Source organism: Diadema setosum, chromosome 1, assembly GCF_964275005.1.
Source record: "Diadema setosum chromosome 1, eeDiaSeto1, whole genome shotgun sequence".
NCBI lineage: Eukaryota > Metazoa > Echinodermata > Echinoidea > Diadematoida > Diadematidae > Diadema > Diadema setosum.
Genome location: NC_092685.1, coordinates 4,688,211 through 4,708,540, shown reverse-complemented (window position 1 = coordinate 4,708,540; position 20,330 = coordinate 4,688,211).

Sequence of the window (20,330 nt, the reverse complement as noted above, 5' to 3'; positions counted from 1 at the left end):
TGAAACTTGGCATGTATGTGTATTAGGGGGTGAAGTTGTGCCTATCAACTTTTGGGTGCACATGCTCAAGGTCAAAGGTCAAAAGGTCAAGGTCAAATATATAAAATTTCACTATTTCCACCATATCTAGTGAATGCCTGAAGATATTTTCTTGAAACTTAGTGTATACATGTATTACCCAATTGAGATTCTCTGGTGAAAGTTTGGGTCATGAGATCAAAGGTCAAAGGTCAAAAGGTCAGGGTCAAATACATAAAATTTCACTATTTCCACCATATCTATTGAATGCCTGAAGAGATTTTCTTGAAACTTAGTGTATACATGTATTACCCAATTAAGATTCTCTGGTGAAAGTTTGGGTCATGAGGTCAAAGGTCAAAGGTCAAAAGGTCAGGGTCAAATACATAAAATTTCACTGTTTCCACCATATCTATTGAATGCCTGAAGAGATTTTCTTGAAACTTAGTGTATACATGTATTACCCAATTAAGATTCTCTGGTGAAAGTTTGAGTCATGAGGTCAAAGGTCAAAGGTCAAAAGGTAAAGTAGAAATATTAAAACTTCTTTTTTTTTCTCCGTGCCTTGGAAAATTGTTCAAGGTATCTTCATGGAACATAGTATATACATGTACTGACTGGAAGTGATTATCTACAGAATGTAGGGTTCATGGGGATCAAAGGTCAGGGGTCAAAGGTCAAGTGCAAGACTTCAAAATTTTACTATTACCCTCATATTTATGCAATGCCAGCAGGGTTATTTTTTTACACTTGGTGTATGCGTGTGTAACCTAATAGAAATTCTCTGGAAAGTTTTTTTTTTCTCTCTCTTTTTGCCTCAAAGGTCAAAAGGTCAAAGATCAAGTGAAAGTGCTGAACTAACTTTTTCCTCCATATCTTGGAAGTGGCTCAAGTTACCTTGAAACTTAGTACATATTATGCATGTTCTACCTGAAAGTAATTACAGTGCCGACCGCGGGAAACGTCACGAAAACCCCTAGGGCAAATGCGGGAAGCCCTTTCGTCCGGGCGTACTAGGTAATACGCGGGCGTTTGGACGCGTACAGACGAGGGAAGTCGCCCGCACTTTCACGCTCGTCTAAACACCCGCATTTGCCCGAGCGCTCCAGCGCGGAATTAATGATATGAACTCTCCCTTCAACCATCGGCTACATGAAGGAAATTAGCTGAAATCGATCCGCGAAAATCTTTTGAAAAGTATCAGTAATTTGCCGGATGTTTGCTTTTACGTTCGAAAGTAAAATAATAACCATAACATTCAGCTCCCGAATATGCTAAAGCAAATGTCGAATGATCCCTTTGACGTTTGGAAATGAATAACAATAATACATGTACTCCGTACGATGATTAAATAAATGTCGGATGTTTGCTTTTACTTTCGGAAGTAAATAGCAATAACATTCATCTCCGGAAGATGCTAAAATAAATGTCGGATCTTTGCTTTGACGTTCGGAAATGTATAACAATAATATTCAACTCTGTACGATGATAAAAATAAATGCCGGATGTTTGCTTTTACGTTCAAAAGTAAATAACAGTAACATTCAGCTCCGGAAGATGCTAAAATAAATGTCGAATGATCCCTTTGATGTTCGGAAATTAATAACACTAATATTCAACTCCGTATGATGATTAAACAGATGCCGGGTGTTTGCTTTTACTTTCGAAAGTAAATAGCAATAACATTTGGCTCCGGAAGATGCCCAGAAAATGGCAGATGATTGCTTGTTACGTTTGGAGGTGAATAGCAGTAACAGTCTGCTCCATATAATAAAATAAATGTCGGATATTTGCTATTACATTTCGAAATGAAGAACAGTAACATTCAGCTGCGTTTGATGGTAAAGTAAATGTCTGATGTCTGCCTTGGCGTTCAAAATGAAAAAACAGTAACATTCGGCTCCGTACGATGCTAAAATGATTGTCGGATGTTTGCTTTTAAATTTGGAAATGAATAACGGTAATGTTCTGCTCCGAACGATGCTAAAATAAATAACAGATTGTTGCTTATACATTTGGAAATGATTAACGGTATCAATCGGCTCAGTTAGATGCTAAAATAAATAGCGGATGCTTGCTTTCACGTTTGGAAATGAAAAAGGATAACATTCAGCTCCGTAAGATGCTAAAATGAATGTCGGTTGTTTGCTTGAACATTTGAAAATGATTAACGGTAACATTCGGCTCCGTAAGGTGTCAAAATACTAGTAAATGTTGGATGATTGCTTTTGCGATCAGAAATGAATAACGGTAACTTTAGCCTCTTTACAATGCTAAAACAAATGTCGGATAAATCAGATAAATTTGCTTAACATTCGACGTTGTGCGATACCAAGTTGATTGCATAAACCTTCGACACTTCGTTGCTGCTCAATTTTATTTGATCTCGACATTATGGACGCTATACCTATTTGATTTAATTGTCCTTATTTTATCAACCTTCGACATCAGCCGCTACTTTATAGTTTTCTCGATCACTAACGTCGGACGGTATGACCTAATCAACTTTGGACATTGTTCGCTATTTAATAATTTCATCAACCTTACACATCGGTAGCTATTATTCCGATGTTCGTTATTCCGAAGGCTCTCTAGTCCGAAGATTCGTTATTCAGAAGGTATATTGTTCCGTTAATTTCATTTTCGGATTCATGAATCTTCGGAATAACGAACCTTCGGAATAACGCCACAAACGTTCGAATTAACGAACCTGTAGGTTTAGGGAATTTGTGTGTTTCGAATTTAACGACCCTTCGGAATTACGAACCTTCGGAATATTACGAACAGCACCCATCCGATTATCAACCTTCGACATCGATCGCTGCTTACTGATTTTATCAACCTTCGACGTCGACCGTAAATAACGTATTTGATTGACACTTTCGACGTCGATCGCTGCACATTAGATTGGCAAACCGTCGAAGTGTCGATCGCTGCCTATTTATTTACTGGTTCCCCAATTTCTGACTTAGTTACTGATTTAATCTACCTTCGACATCGGTCGGTCATTATATTGTAATTGGCCACTTATTGTCTCGAGCTTGATATTTCCCAATGGCGTCCACGTCTACACACACACACATAAAAAGAAAGAAAAAGATCTGAGTCTTAAAGGTCTAACGAGGCGTGAAAGTCCTTGTGTGATGCTTTTAATTGTGTCATTCACAATAGTGTCACGGTCCCTAAGATGGATGCAAGAGGCGCAGATCTTAAGAAGCCACTTGAGTTGAAGTTTAACACCGTCTGTCTATTCTTAAAGTACACGATTTGTAGGGGAAAAAAAGAAAAAGACAAAGAGAGGGAGAAAACAAAGAAAACGTAGGAGAGAGAGAAGGGTATGGCGAAACCACCAGAGTGGCATTATGTAATCAACAAAGCTGCGTTTAACTTCACTCGAGTCCCCGAGAAGTGGTACTACACGTGCATGCATAATGTTTATCTTGGATACATGTACTGTAGGTACCCTTCTCTCCTTTCATGATAAATTGTTTATACGTATCACATAACTATGTCAATGCATGTTTACGTCGCAATTTGTCCAATCGTGGTTTTCCCTCTTTAAGGAGTGCTTGCTTTCCAAGAAAAAAAAGAAGGATGAAATTAATGATTATGAGCAAAACTGAATGCATTTAAGCAGCGGAATCGCGCTACATCAATAGCACTGCAAAATCTTCGAGTGATCCCGGAGGTCACTCCGAGTGAAAATGAACATTTTCACTCAAAATTCATTCCAATTTCACTCTAAATTGACTCCGTTTTAAATGTATCCACCCCTTCAAGTGTGAATGTTTTCATTTTTTTTTTTTAGAGAGAGAGAGATCGAAAGAGAGTAGGCCTACTGTGCATTGGAATACGAATCTCTGTTGTGCAGCAATATTATGATCGCTATAAAAACGATCAGTTCGATGAGCAAAGCACGTGCTTGCCCTGCCAGCAGTGAGTGCGCCATGTGGTTCCAACATACTCATCTTGTGTGCCCAGCGTGTTTTTATCACAAAACTCTTGTGTGTAGAGCTCTGTCGTTTTTACGTTATGGTCAATTCATGACGTGTGAGTGCTTCGACTTGATGCCTGTGAGATTGACAGGTGCCGTTTACGAGAATAAAAACTGTCAGTAGTGACTATCAATCCCAAAATCAGTTGCTATATAATAATCAGACTAATTACTTAAATGTAGAGTTACATGTAGTTACATGTATTTCGAATGACAATGCGCACATCCCCTTTATCATCACACTTTTGATACGGCGGACAGAAGGCCGTTAAATTTCATTGCTCTCAATGATTCGATACAATCATAGCTTTTAAAAGGTCCAATTAAACAAATTGGATATGAAATCACGGTTACAGCTCGTTATTCCGAAGGTTCGTTAGTAAGGTTCTTTAGTCCGAAGGTTTGTTAATCCGAAAATGAAATAAGGTTCGTTATTCCGAAGGTTCGTTAATCCGAAAATGAAACAAAGCTCGACTTACTTCGAAGGTTCGTTACGGACCCTATATCATTTCGGATCCTATATCACTTCGGATCAACGAACCTTCGAGATAACGAACCCTATTTCATTTTCGGATTAACGAACCTTCGGAATGACGAACCCTATGTCATTTTTGGATTAACGAACCTTCGAAATAACGCCGCAAATGTTCGAATTAACGAACCTTTTTTCGTTTTCGGATTAACGAACCTCTATGGTTTAGGGAATTTATGTGTTTCGGATAAACGAACCTTCGGAATAACGAACCTTCGGAATAACGAACAGCACCCGAAATCACAACGTCTTTATCTTGTTAAGATATAAGACCAAAAAAAGGTCCCTCAGTTCATGAACTTGCGATGTTTCTTTATTGCGTGTGTTTCTAGCTTGTATTTGGCACTCACGGAATGAATGCGCGTACAGTAAGTATATGGTAGGCTACATACTCGTGCCCTTGTTGTTGCTGAACATTTCCCCTTCACTATGAGCGTGTTTATACAGAGAAGCAAAATACGCGCTCATGCCGGCTCATGCCGGCTCATGCGAGAGGACCTCGCGAATTTTGTTCTGTATAAACACGGCGTATGCCGGTGTAGTAGGCGATTATGTCCCCCCTGGAGAAACACTCCGGGGGACCAAATCTCCGTGTCAGGTTTCAGGATTTAATGTCTTAGGATGTGATATCCTGATTTCAACCGGCGATATGGTCCTAGGTCTTTTCAACACTGACGGAAATAGTGTCCCTACTCCCACACACAGTAACTCTGCCAGCAGCGATAGCGCCAGTGGCCGATGTGTACTGCGACAGTACAGGACACTGGGTCGAAATTTAATCATTTTAAATCTACATTTCAAGTTGTGTCTGTTTGGTACCATGACCGTATCTATTAATAGTTGAGTGGAAGTTCTGATGTGATTTGGATAGCAAAATTGCACTTCATATCCGAATATTAGTGTTTGATTCCAGACTTACGTGGTGACTAAGTCGCTGCGTTCTACATAACACTCAGTCCCACACATTCCTATTTTTGCTGGGCAAGAAAATCGTCCTATTATTGGTATGTACACGTTGTATCACTTGAGTATGTTTCTGTTTTATTTAGTGGTGTTTACACTGTGGTGGTGGTGGTGGTGGTGGTGGTGGGGGGGGGGGGGTTCAAAGTTAACCCCATCCCCATTACCATGCAACGTTTCACAAGTTCTACGTCTGCATTCTGAATGCCACCATGGGTACGACTTTCGTGAAATTCATTTTGGAAAAAATAATAATGATAATACACCTGCAGTCACTACGTGTATTCTGTATGGCGCACATATTCAATGTTGGTGCCAAAGGCGCTTTGAAAAGGAAGGAAGAAAGAAAAATATACACACATTATCTAGGCCTACAGTACATGTACAAAACATGACAACAGGGAAGTAAATGACAAAAAAAAAAGGAAACATAATCCCTGACAAGATTTTTTTTTAAAATATATATATCATGGATTGCAGTTATATGTAATCCTCAACACGTAATACGTCCCTAGTTTAGATTTGAATGTTCCTGTAGATGGAAGTTGGCGCAGTGGAATATGTTACAGTTTGCATGATCCTATGACCGAGAGAGAGAGAGAGAGAGAGCGATCCCCATCCATGTTAATTTCTTGGTATTAGAATGGACAGTGCATCTCACATGAAGAACGTGTAGGCTTCGTCTCCGCTTCAATGTGTATTTGGGAATCGTACAGAGACTTGCAAGTATGCGGGGAAAGAGAGTGAACTGAATGATGTACTAATAACAGAATCTTGAAAATGATATTTTTTTTTTCAACGTACAACTGTAAAGAACGGAAGATTGGTGATATGTTATCAAACTTTTCTTTTGTGACAGGCGGGAGGAATAATTTTGGTATTGTTGAAGTTTTATAACATCTCCCTGTGGAGATTACATAGCAGCAAATTGGAAAAAAAAATCCAAATGAGAAAATATAAAAAGGAAAAAAAGAAATAGCATTCATTTTGCGGATTTAGAGAATATATTTTTTATGAAACTTAAATTATGCAACTGCATGATATCTAATACTCCGCTGAACTTGAATAATATGATTTGGAAAAGACATTTCCTGGACCCCTATAACACCTATAACGGACTGTTTTTGATGGAATGATGTAAAATTGCTAGCAATGTGAACATACTTACTTAGCATGTCATTTGAATCTAATAGTATGTAAGGGGAGTGTTATTGTATATGTGTATGTTGTAGTAAAGTCACTTGTCAGGATGGCTTATTCTCACCCCGAATACATAATTTCATCCAAATGGATATATCACACAGAAACATTAAACAAACTAAATATGTGGGCGTCAAAGCAGTGACAAAGACAATGTAGTACACATTGGATTACATTAATCACCTTGTTGGTGTTGAGATTTATTCAAAGTCAGGCATCAGAACAACCAGTTTGATCTCTTTTAACCATGAAAAAATAAAAAGAGTTATTATACAATGACAGAGATAAGAATGCACTCACATATAAGTCCACTCTGATATTCAATGAAGGGGATTGAGTCTCTACCATTCAATATTCGCGCAAAATGCTCACAAATACAGTCCTCGCGGTCGACTTAACATGTTAACTGATGGCGAATCTCGTTGGAGCGCTCAGTTCATGAAGTGAAGAGGAGCCACGAATGATGACTTTATACATCTCTGCGATGAGTTGACTCACACATACAGTTGGGGGGGGGGGTCCATGTCCGAATGAAAGTTACTTCGGGATTGCTGCACATTCTGAAAGCTGCATGTCTGGTCCTCAAAACACTAAGTAGTCATTTGACTCCTCCTTAGATCGACCAACATAATTATAACAGACCGTTTCGAATGTCCAGCAAAGCGTCCATAAAATATCATTCGAAACATCTATACAGTTGGGGGGGGGGGGGGTCCTTGTCCAAATGAAAGTTACTTCGGGATTGTTGCACATTCCGAAAGCTGCATGTCTGGTCCTCAAAACACTAAGTAGTCATTTGACTCCTCCTTAGATTGACCAACATAATTATAACAGACCGTTTCGAATGTCCAGCAAAGCGTCCATAAAATATCATTCGAAACATCTATACAGTTGGGGGGGGGGGGGTCCTTGTCCAAATGAAAGTTACTTCGGGATTGTTGCACATTCCGAAAGCTGCATGTCTGGTCCTCAAAACACTAAGTAGTCATTTGACTCCTCCTTAGATTGACCAACAAACAGACCGTTTCGAATGTCCAGCAAAGCGTCCATAAAATATCATTCGAAACATCTATACAGTTGGGGGGGGGGGGGGGTCCTTGTCCAAATGAAAGTTACTTCGGGATTGCTGCACATTCTAAAAGCTGCATGTCTGGTCCTCAAAACACTAAGTGGTCATTTGACTCCTCCTTAGATCGACCAACATAATTATAACAGACCGTTTCGAATGTACAGCAAAGCGTCCGTAAAATATCATCTGAAACATCTTATCAACTTTGAACTGATGTACAATGACGTAGTTATGTCGGGACGGAATTGGGTGCATAGATGCCAAAGGTTGAGTTTCTCCACTAAAACATTTAAGTATAACAGCTCGGTCTTGGAGAAACTGGAACACGTCCTTCCACTTCACAGGGCTTGGGGAGGAGAGCAGGGAGGTGGTAATCCACCTCCCTGGGGAGAGAGACTGACCCAGTATCAACTCCAATATATACTATATATACTTTCCTGTTCCTACTATCCCATAATACTTATCTCTGGTATCGTACCCAAGCTTTCCTGACTAACCCTTCTCAAAGAAACTTTATACAAAAACTTTATACAAAAACTGACCATGAATGGTAAGGGAGAGAGAGAGAGAGAGACAAAGAGGCAGAGGGAGAGATAGGAGAGGGAGAGAGGGAGGTTGAGAAAGAAACTTAATACAAAGAATTCTACATGCATGCTGTACTCTGGTTCTTTGTACGGCATCACGAGGTGGCAAACTTCAAAGTAACATAGAACAACACCAGCCACTTTTTTGTGGTTTTCTATCTCTAAGTCACTGTCCAGTCATTGCCACTGTCCAGTCATTGCCACTAAATCCACTATTCAAGTTGGGTGGCTGTACCTCTTTTGTTTCATAAACTCATTCAACCTTTAGGTTGCGTGGTGGCACTATATAATACACTGTGTACCAAGCAGCTATTGTATCTTGGTAATGAATAGATTTCAGCTTTCTGGTTCTACAAACACTATGTACAGTAAAATGGGCAAGTTGCTCCATAACCTTATATTACATGTCTTGGCATGAAAGCTACTATATTCCAGCCTTCCGCCATTACAATCTCTACAGTAAAGTGGGCTTGTTACTCCACCACTTTACAGTAAATAAGAAAAATTAAGCTTTACTATTAGTCAGCTTAAGGTCATTGGATGCAAACTAGATTTTCAGGTCTGGGAAACATTCTTCAAGACAGTTTTGCATTGGCGGATGACACGGTAAACGTAGTATAGGTTTTAAGACACAAAGAGTTTTATATCATCTGCATAACAATGATAACTACTACAATGTTAGCGAAATACACTTCACTGATTGTCAATTCTGAGAAAACAACAACTTTCAAGCAGTTTACTCAAAAAGAATAAAAGTGAGATTAGACGGTAGTCTCAGAGAAACTCCAAACCTATTGTTATTTCTTAAATTTTGATGAATAGCAACTCTTTTACAATCCTGTGGGAATACACCTTATCTCAGGCTGGCATGTTTGTGATTCTTATAATAACGGGTATAATACCAAAACTGTGCTACAATTCTTAACCAAATCAGTTGTCAGTGGCGTATCTAGGGAAAACGGCGCCCTGGGCAAGCGCGAAAATCTGCGCCCCTAATTTCTGAAAAAGTGTTCAACCTAAACCCCATCCCGATAGAGACTTTATGCTTTTTCATATCATATGCTTTTGAGGTCTTTTGAGGGTGATTTAAATGTAATAAATTTTGGCGATTGAACGCAACGAGCGAGGCGAAAATGTTTGTATTTCAGCTTATAAAACATGGAATTCTTGTCATTTCAGCTTATTTAATCTTACAAGAGACCAGTTCGTAATTACACTCTGCGCATGAGCAGAAAAAGGTCATTTTTACCAACAGGCATTTTGGTTTGTAAATTCATTGAGATAAGCATCCGTGATGCAATAATTATTCATGTGATCCTTATATAAATGAGGCTTGCCAGCACATCCACCTGACAACAAGACTGTTATTTCGCAATCATCGCTATAAGGAAATAGGCTGTTATTGCATTCAAATACAAAACATGAATTCCATAAATTGTTACGTCGGGCACGCTTATGCATTATGCCCCCTTTGAAAACGAGTGAAGTGCCTAACCAGCAGAGAAAAAAGAAAGGTCATTTCTACCAATGTGTAAATGAGATAATTACGAACTGGCTTATTCTAATCAAGATATAGTGACGGCCTTATAGATAACGATTTATACCAATAAACTGAGGTCTTGAAAAAATACTCCATCTTAGTACGCGCGAGTGAGCTGAAATTTGCATAGGCCCTATTTCCGCGTCATCATCACCTTTTGTTCTTATATTTTTTATGACAGATATTAGGCGAGCGAGCCGAAAATTTTTGTTTTCCAGCTTACAAAACATGGAATTCTTGTCATTTATGCTTGTTAAATCTTACAATTCTAGTCAAAATAATAATAGTGACGGCGTTATAGATAACGATTTATACCAACAAACAGAGGACTTGAAAAAATCCTCCGAATTAGTACGAGCGAGTGAGCCGAAATTTGTATATTTCTGCGTCATCATTACGTTTTGTTCTTATTTTGTTTTGTTTTTTGCCCCTCCCCCCCCCCCCCATTGTTCGAAACAGTTGGCGCCCTCCTTTGATCCAATCGGCGATCTCTTCAGAATAAAAGAAATTGCAGCCGCTGCTACGTGAAACATTTTGCCTGTTAAATATAAAATGACATGTGTGAACACAATATACATTGTCATTTTGTCCGCGTCATCATCATGTTTTGTTTTTATCTTATTTGATTTGGTTTACTGCCCCGCCCCCCCCCCCCCCCCGGTCGGGTCGAGGTTTTTTTTTTTTTCTTCTTCTTCTTCGTTTTTTTTTTTTTTTTTTCTTTTTTCGTTTTTTGGCGCCCCGAAGAAGTGGCGCCCGGGGCAAGTGCCCCCCTTGCCCCCCACACCGATACGCCACTGTCTGTTGGGATTGTATTTAGTTCACGTGATTTGTTTGGTGAGTTCTTGATTAATAAGTTAATGTTCTATACCATCTAGATTTATAGTGACATACTGTAACTCACTCAATTCTTACTTGGCCTCACAGACAATGTCATCTGACTGTACGATGGAAGTTTGGAAAGACTGTTGAATTGCCAGGATTCTACCAACAAAATTCTGATTAAAACAATTTTCAAGCTCAGTCTGATCACCATGAGTGAGGTATTTTGGTAAAAGTTAAAGCAATAACAGCTTTATACAGTTTCTTTGTGTCTTTCCCACAATCCGTAATACTTTTGAATGGTAATTTGATGAAGACTTAATGAAGGCATTTACATATTGCTTTTGAGTACAATATCTGCTTGTGAAATTCCCGTTTTATGGACCTTAAATTTCGTTTTATTTGTCAGCGAAGATTTGCTCGAGCTATTTCTTGGGTATGGTACCATAAAGCGTTGGGGTGAATAAACCTTGAGCCGTTTCTTATGTGCTAATATTTATCAACCTTCCGCTGCCCGCCTTGTTACACTTGCCAAGAAACGTGAACACATAATCCTTCAAGATCTGCACTGGCTTCCTATAAGATATCGTATTCAATACAAGATCCTCCTCATTACTTTCAAGGCACTACACGGAACAGCCCCGCACTACATTACAGAACTCATAACCCCATATAAGCCTACTAGATGTCTCCGATCCTCTGCTCGAAACTTGCTTGTTGTACCTACCATTCGAACGAAGTCTTATGGGGACAGGGTTTTTTCTTTTGTTGCACCTACTCTATGGAATTCTCTGCCAGACCCACTTATAGAAGTCAGATGCCAATAGACAATTTCAAACAAAAACTCAAAACCTATCTTTACGAAATAGCCTATGATTGTTAAACTTGAAGTCATTTTTCAGTAGTACTGGCAGCTCTGACCTTTAATGTACGTATATTTAAGAAATAGTGATTGTAGGGTTATATATTGTGCTTGGTAAATTGTAATTTTGTTGCTACATTTTCTATTATGGTATAATTTGTCTGTTTGTTTGTAAAGCGCATTGAAATTCTTTTCAAGTCTGAAATGCGCTATATAAGAGCTTGTTATTATTATTATTATTATTATTATTATTATTATTATTATTATTATTATCATCATCATCATCAAGGGCAGAAGTGAAAAAGATGCATGTTGTAAATTCATGTATTCACTTATTGAATTCTTCATCAACACTATAATAGTTAGGTCAGGGAGGTGAGACACCTCCCTGGTTAAGTTCATATTCTTAGGGTCTTAGGTTAACAATATTTACAAGAACAATGAATTTTCTTAACCAATTCTCAATTTGGGTTTCGTCAGAAACACAGCACCGTTCATGTCCATTTGAAGTTTATTGACCACACACCGCGCATACTATTTATAATCATTCTTATCTTATTGGTATCTTCCTGAACTTCTCCAAGGCCTTCGATACAATTAATCATGATATTTTACTTCACAAAATATTGTCTTATTATTGAATACGGGGGAAGGCCTTGGAGTGATTCAGGAATTACCTACAACATCGAAAACAATACATAACTCTGAACGAGAACAACTCAAGTCTATTATAGGATTCATTGTGGCGTCCCACAGGGTAGCTTGTTAGAGGACCTTTACTTTTTGTTATTTACATGAATGGCTTTTGCAGATCATGTGACATACTCTCATTTATACTCTTTGCTGATGACTCAAATATTTTCTTTTCTCGCCAAAATCCAGATACTCTCGTTCGAATCGTTAATTCCGAATTGAAGAAAAAGTGTTTCAGTGGATAAGAGCTACTGAATTATCACTTAATCTCCAGAAAACCGAGTAATATGCTTTTTAGCAATTCCAGAAGCTTTACGCATAGGTTATTTCTGATGACTCTGCACGTATCACGATGGACGATAAACTTTAGTGGAGGCCGCATAATTTCGACTAATATTGATATCATTGATAGACTCAAGTTTCATATCAAATTACCCTGTTTGTTGCGGTTGTATTTTCTCTAATTTTAATTTATCTTGATTACGGACTCCTAGCATGGGGTAGTGCCCATCAAACTATACTAGATAAACTACTGTTACAAAAGAAAAAAAAAACGAGCACTTCGTATTATTTGTGGCATCCCGCCACGTTCTTATTCAGATCCATTATTCACTAAATGTAAGATTTTGAAAATCAAAGATTTGTACCTTTATTTTTTCATCTTGGCAAGTTTTGTGTTTAATTACAACACAAATGCACTTTCCAATATTTTCAATTCAATGTTCCCACGGAACCAGTTTTTTCATGAATATCCCACTAGGCAATCGATGAGTTTCATTTACCCCTCCTGAGAACTTTATTGGCTCAGAATACATTTTATTTACACCGGTCCCAGATTTTGGTATTCATTAAGCTGTGAAGCAAAAAAAAAAAATATTCATCTTTGTATTATTTTAAGTGCAAGTTGAAATTCTTTCTGTTAAATCCTCTCTGATATCTTTTTTCTTTATTAGCTAGGTCTCATCAACCTCAGGGTTCAATACACCATCAATCAGTCAGTCACTAAATTCATTATTTCGCAATGATTTAGCTATAATGATACTTCCACAGCTGTGAGCTGTGAGCTCTGAAGCACCCCAATTCCCTGTTCCATTTCCCTTGTTCAGCGTGTATAGGCATTCTCTTTTTTCTTTTTTTCCTTCCGTTCTTTCCATCTATTCTGTCAAGACGTCTTGTGTTTATCCTGTTTTGTTCCGTCCTGTCGTAAATTATATTTGTGATAAGTATTTGTAAATAAGTAATTCATAAGATTCTTTGAGTGGTTAACAGTATACAAGCTTGTTAGTGGACCTCTCAATTTGTTTTCTTAACTAAAACATAACTTTGCATTTTTGCCAGTATGCATTCTTATGTTAAACTGTATCATTTTATCTCTTGCAGAGGCGAATGTTTATGTTCATGATGTAATTCCTGATTTACTCTGTTTTATGTTTGTTGGAAAAAGAAGAATGAAAATAAATGAATTGAATCAAATTGAATTGAATAATCCTTTGTTCATGATCTGATTCGTCCAGATTATGCGGTAAAAGATATCATACCGTATATATGATCAGGAGCATGCAGAGAAGGGAAACCTATTTGCAAATACTTTACAAATTTCCTACTTCGTTGACTTCTACACCTGATAATCAGTTTGTTCCCTGTACGATGAAGTGCAAAAAAAAATAATAAAAATAGTGAAAACATTCATGGACAATATGATATTTATACTGCCCTTAGAAGTAGGTCCCTACATGGCAGCTCCTTCTTTGCATATTTTGCCCATAATTTGTATGTCATTCAAAGTTCATTTCGTCTTTCGACAAAAACATAGTATGTACATTTCAATTTCTCAGGCAACAGAGAATGAGGTAGATATAACATTGTATATAGAATATAAGACAATATGATAACAGGCCTATATTGTGAGATGATTTCGACAAAGGATTGAATAGCATCAACTTCTTTTCTGCGGCCCCTGGTATTACCTTCTTGTTAGTGCAGGATGTTATTAGTGTTATTGGATTTGTCATTTCTGTTGAGAAACAGCTGATAGATTGCATGTATGGAGGAAAGGTGATGATTTCCCTTTTTTATGCCAATAATTGGTCTTGCACTGAGAATCATACTAGTTTGGGGGGGGGGGGGGGTGTTGTTATTAAGCGTACCTAACCTTATGCCAAAAGAGCCCAATTCCCAACATTAACTGTAAAGTAGCCTACTGCTAGGAATCACATTTGTCAATAACCCCACCATGAAGGGACTATTATGGAACAGTTATATTATTATTTCTTGAATCCACTAAACAAATCAAATAACAACACCTCAGCGGCAAATCATCCTTCTGACCTGCTGATTTAAGTCCCTTGCACTTTGACGTTAGCGAATACTACAGTATAATAGTAGGCTTGTTCTTCTAAACCCACCGATCAAGTCCTTTCTCGGCGGCGATTTGGTCCCCCCGAATTTGCGTATAAATCCGCCCATTCGACCCCCTCAGCCTCAGCGGCGATTTGGTCCCCCGAATAGGCTTCTTCGTACAAACCCGGCGATTCGATCCCCCTCGGCGGCGATTAGGTCCTTGCGAAACGGATATTTGGTCCTAGGATACTATTTCCTAAATTCGAACCCGGAAATAAGGTCCCCCGGAGTCTTTTTCTGGACGGACATTACTTCCTACCACACCGGCATACGCCGCCAAATGCAGGCTCATGCGAGAGGTTCCGTCCGCCACCTTTTGAGGTGGCCGATGCGAGAGGAGCCTCGCGTAGTTTGCTGGGTGTTTATACAGACGACCGAAATTCGAGAGGTAACCGGAAAGCGTGTATTTTAATATCTGTCATGATCGAACCACGTCTTCTCCTTCTTACTGAAAAACTGGATTTCAATTGATCATTTGGCCGGGTGGTTGTCAAGAGGAACGTTACAAGAATGACCTTAAAGCTTGGTGGTCCTGATGACTTTGCCGGTGCCATCTTGATTTTTTTCATATTTTCCCATCATGCAATAAACTGCACTGCGAACGTGACCTATGCTTGACCCCAAAATTCGAGAGGTCCTGTTCAGCTGAGGTCCTGTTCAGCTGCGGTCCGCTCGCATCGGCTCGCATCGGCTCGCATGAGCCGGTATTTTGACTTCTGTATAAACACGAGAAATAAGCGCTCATGCGGGAGGTAAAATACCGGCTCATGCGCGCCGATGCGAGAGGCTCCTGTATAAACACGCACAGTGATTGTGTGGCATGATCGTTGAGTATGTTCAGATGGTGTTAGTGCGTTGATTAAAATGTTACCACAATAGATGCACGTGTGCTATAACAACGATCTGAGGTCTTTGCTACGCGCTGCTTTCTTGTTTACAAACATTGAATCTTGGTGAACTTAATTCACTATCGTCCCCATGCTAACATGCAAAAGAAGAAAACGCTTTTGTTCTTGTTTATGTGTACCATGCAGTGAACAGAAGGTAGACCTGTAAACTGTGCCGCTAGGCCCTAGCTGTAGTTTGCACTTTGACGGATTGTCACTGCTCGTCTACTATTCGAAGCGAAATGAAAATCAAACTAGAGATCTCGTGCTGTATACTTTCTCGTACTGTGTACTATATACCATATTTGAAATGCAATTTGTGGTAGTACTTGTCAACGCTGTGTTTTTGGCTCAAACTTTTCTCTCTCAAACTTACTTGGTTACGCAGGGGCGGATCCAGGGAGGACCGCAACCGGCGCCCGCCCCCCCCCCCCTTTATTTATTTTTTTTTGTTGAAACAAAAGAAATGTAAAAAAAAAAAAAAAAAAATGGGGGAGGGGTGCGTGCGCCCCCCTTTAATTTTGTAAACGCGCCCCCACTTTACGGAATTCCTGGATCCGCCCCTGTTACGGGATAATACCTATAGTGATTTTGGTGCAAGCTGCATGGCAGTATTGATTTTGAGACACTTCTATGGTCCGTCAGCACCTGATTCTCTTTATGTGACGATGTGCACGTGAAAAGCATTCAAACTTTCCCATGTTTTTGCTCTTGCATTAAAGGCGTATTAATTCACCACGTACATGAAACAAAACCCCCATAGTTCTGAAATGTGAGTTATAGGGATAGAAACAACCGCTGGAAAAAAAAATGAATCCGTATGATCGAAAATACAGTACACTATGTGAACGGTTACAGTTCGCTATTCCGAAGGTTCGTTAATCCGAAAATATGAGGTTTGTAACTTGTTATTCCAAAGGTTCATTTATCAAAAAAATGAAATAAGGTTCGTTATGCCGAAGGTTCGTTAATCCGAAAATGAAACAAAGGTCCTAATTCCGAAGGTTCTTTACAATCTATAAGAGAAAATACTGATATTCTAGGCTTTATTACAAAAAATTATGTAGGATGCTTTGCACAACGGACCTATTATGCATCACATGTGATATCTAAAACATCTTTTAAATCACTGCTCCCAAAGGTAAACATATGACCTTTGTGTATCTACTCGTTTGTGTGTATGTGTGTGTGCGTGTGTGTGTGTGTGGGGGGGAATAGTTTCCTTCTTCTTCTTCTTTTTTGTTAGAGTTTATCTTAGTTGATCTTGATACAGTGTACCTCTTTCGGTGCGCCCTTTCTCTTGTTATGTCACTTCATCTGTTTCTACATTTTGAAGCAAAGTAATTTGTTCAAGCATTGTGTATGTCCTCGTAACCGTAATGTGTCATTTTGCTGCGATGAGTTGGTTCTAGTAGGCCCTATTATCGCTGTGAGATGTAATTTTTGTAATAACGTGTTGAGAATAACAGATTTTTGTTTCTGAACGAAAGGAAAATGACGGAATTGTTTTGATAACCAATGTGGATGACGTGTTGAGAATTCTGATTCCTGTTTCTGAACGAAAGGAAAATGACGGAATCATTATTTTGATAACCAGTGTGGATGACTACCTTCTATAAGTGATTTTGGTGTGAAAAGAGAGTTTGCTCAAAGAAACGCTTCTCATGAATGGTCAACGAAACAAAATACATCATACAATGCAACGTGACTCGCGTGCATTTAGCAAACGAAATGTCTAGACCTTTAAGTTCAAGTAAAATGCATAAAACACAGAATAAGAAAGCAGACAAACTAACAAATATGGAATTAATGACCGCAGACGTAACGTAGGAAAACCTGACACCTATGCTTGAAGAAATTCCCACAAAAGCAGAGCGCAAGATAAAAGAATACATGTGCGTAGTCCATACAGGTCGTGATGCGCTCGGTCGAAATGCGTATGTCGCAGTAAACGAAATTTTAGGCATGTCTACCCATGTATATATAAATACTTGAATTCTACATACATTGTATAGTTTTATCTTTACAATAATATATGAAACAACCCCTTTCCGCATCCCTAGAAGTCATAAAAGAAAAAAAAGAAAAGAAAATCGCCCTTAAAGTTCAGGTTATGTTCAAGCTCACAACCCGTTCCTCCCCCCCCCCCCCCCATGATGCAACAGTCCTGCTTAGCGACGGCGTTAACGCTTCATCGCACACACATAAATGGCGACAGCTTGGGTGTGTGAGAAAATTCATTCTTAAATGGATGCACCCCCATGGCACTCAGGATTATCACTGACCCTCCTATGCCTTTTGTCTATCCACCCTCCTGCTTTAATCCCCCTCCCTTCACCTGTTGGCCTCCTTGCCCATGACCTCCCATCCTCTCCTTTTGTTTTCTTTGTTCCGTGTCCCTAGCCTGTCCCTGACTGTTCGTGTTGTGTGAACTTCTTTATAATGTGATTGCTTTCCCTGCCTGATTATCATTTTGCCTCTGACGAAGATTCTTCTGGAATCAAAAGCTCAGGCCCCTTTAGAGTATAGACTCCATTTTACTCCTTTGGCACGCCACTGATATTCGATAAGCAGTTTTCAGCATTTTTGTTTTTGTTTCGTTTTGTTTTGTTTTGTTTTTGCTACAGATAATTAGCCAATCACAAGACAGATATAATTCGATTCTAACCAATACCAAAATACGGTTGCCTGAATGTAAACTTTGGTGTGTTTGTGTTGTGTGTCGGCTGCAGTATAGTTTGAAACAACAGAAACAGAAAAAAGAAAGAGGCACGCAATGTGTGCTATATGCGAAAAGCCTCATTTACCGAGAAAGTTGATCGCTTCCATTCTCCTCCCATGTTGTTGTCAATGGAAGCTAAAGAGAATGCTTTTAGCAAGTATACCAGTACCTAAAGAGGACCTGAGGAACCCGCTGTTTTGAATGCTGTGCTCGGTACGAGTTCAAAACGCAGTCGAAGTTATCAGAATGCCATTATAATAGAACTGATAGCTCTATAGAAAACTTGTTTAGGTCAGTAAAGGTTGCCGTAATGCAATCTTTGTGGAATTGACTCATTACAATTTTGAGCATTTTGAAAAACGTGTAGAGTACTTTCGTTTTGCATATAAATGTTAAGAAATAGTTTGAACTATGAAAATAAAAAAGTATGGTTACTTCAACGATGTTGAATAGTTCGATTAGCCGTGATGCATAAAGTGAATTCATGAATTCATCTGACTAATCCTTACCGATTGATGATCACTTCTATAAGTCAACAGTTAAGCTGAACTGCTTTGGAGTGATAAGACAGGTAAACGATGAAAACTTGGTACATGTTGTATGCTATTATAATTATTATAAAATCCTGTAGCCAGAACTGATTTTACGATCATCTTTAACCTTTCAGAAAGTTCCAGTTTTCAACATAAATAGTAGCGATAGCTTGTAAGACTTGTCTGACTATTTTTGGTCAATATGCATACTCTTAACCCTATTCTAACTGGGGGGGGGGGGGTCAAATGGGTCAAATTGACCCCCCTCCCCCCCCCCCCACGTTTCGCGTCACGATTCTGCAACGCGCAAAGATTTTGCCGCGTCGTTTCACAACTTTTTTCATTGAAGTCTTCCGCATATTTTGAGACCAAATTTGCGGCGTCTGAGTACACCGTTCTGAAGTTACGTAATGTTATGCAAATGCATGTCAACCGGAAAACAGCTCAAATTCATGATATCGTGTGCAAATTGAATGTAAATTGTGTTTTGGGGGTTAAATTGATATAAATTATAGTATTTCATCTCTGAACCATTGAAATTAATCAATTCTATATAGTGTAGATAAGCCTGAAAAAGTGCCTGCAACAAATTTTGAAAAACAACAGAAAACACAAGGTCGAACAATCAATAAAATACATAAGAAATTAACAAAACAATAAAAAACAAAATAAATTGGTTTTGACTGTGCTTTATCTTTAAATGAAAATTGGTTTATATGTCTTGAGGAATTTTGACACAAAAATTTAGCAATACTTCAGTCTTTTTTATGGAGTTATAGGTGAAAATATGATTTCATGCACAACTTTGCATAATCAATTTATTAAAAATAGAAAGGCAATATTTTTCTATTGTATGACCATGTAATCTTGTAGTTGACATCCAGCTCTATCTTCAGGAAAAATTTCGCAGCGATCGCGCGATCGGTGGCCGAGATCTGAAGGGGGGGGGGGGGGGTCACCCCCAGTAAAAACTCCTCCCAGTTAGAATAGGGTTAAGCCAGCTGGACAGAGCGATCAATGGGCGCGATTATCACCACGCGTGGTTGACCTAAACAATGCTCGGCCGGCTTGTTCGGTTTCAGTGTTGTTTTTTGTTTCTATTTCCCCCTTTTAAAAACGAAGGTTCCTTAGTCCAGCCATTGTTTTCGCTTCCTGCTCAAGACATTGAACAGTTCAGCAAAGCTGAAGTTTAGATCACTAAACGGCGACATGAACTCATGATGATAATAGGACTTAGATCACAGCCGAAAGTGCGCTCCTTCATTACTCTAGAATGAGAAAGAATACCCTGTCTGTGTTCAAAGTTGGGTTACGGACGATGAAAAAAAAAAGGTTTGAATCATGAATTGTCGGATGACGTCGGCAGATTGATGATATAAATATTAGCGTATCATGGGAAAGATTAAGTAATGATGAGCCCAATGATATCGCAGGGCTCCACACTAATTTTTATTTTTGACCATCAAAATCATTGATTTCTATTTTTTTTTTGGTGGCCAAAAAAAAAAATCAAGAAA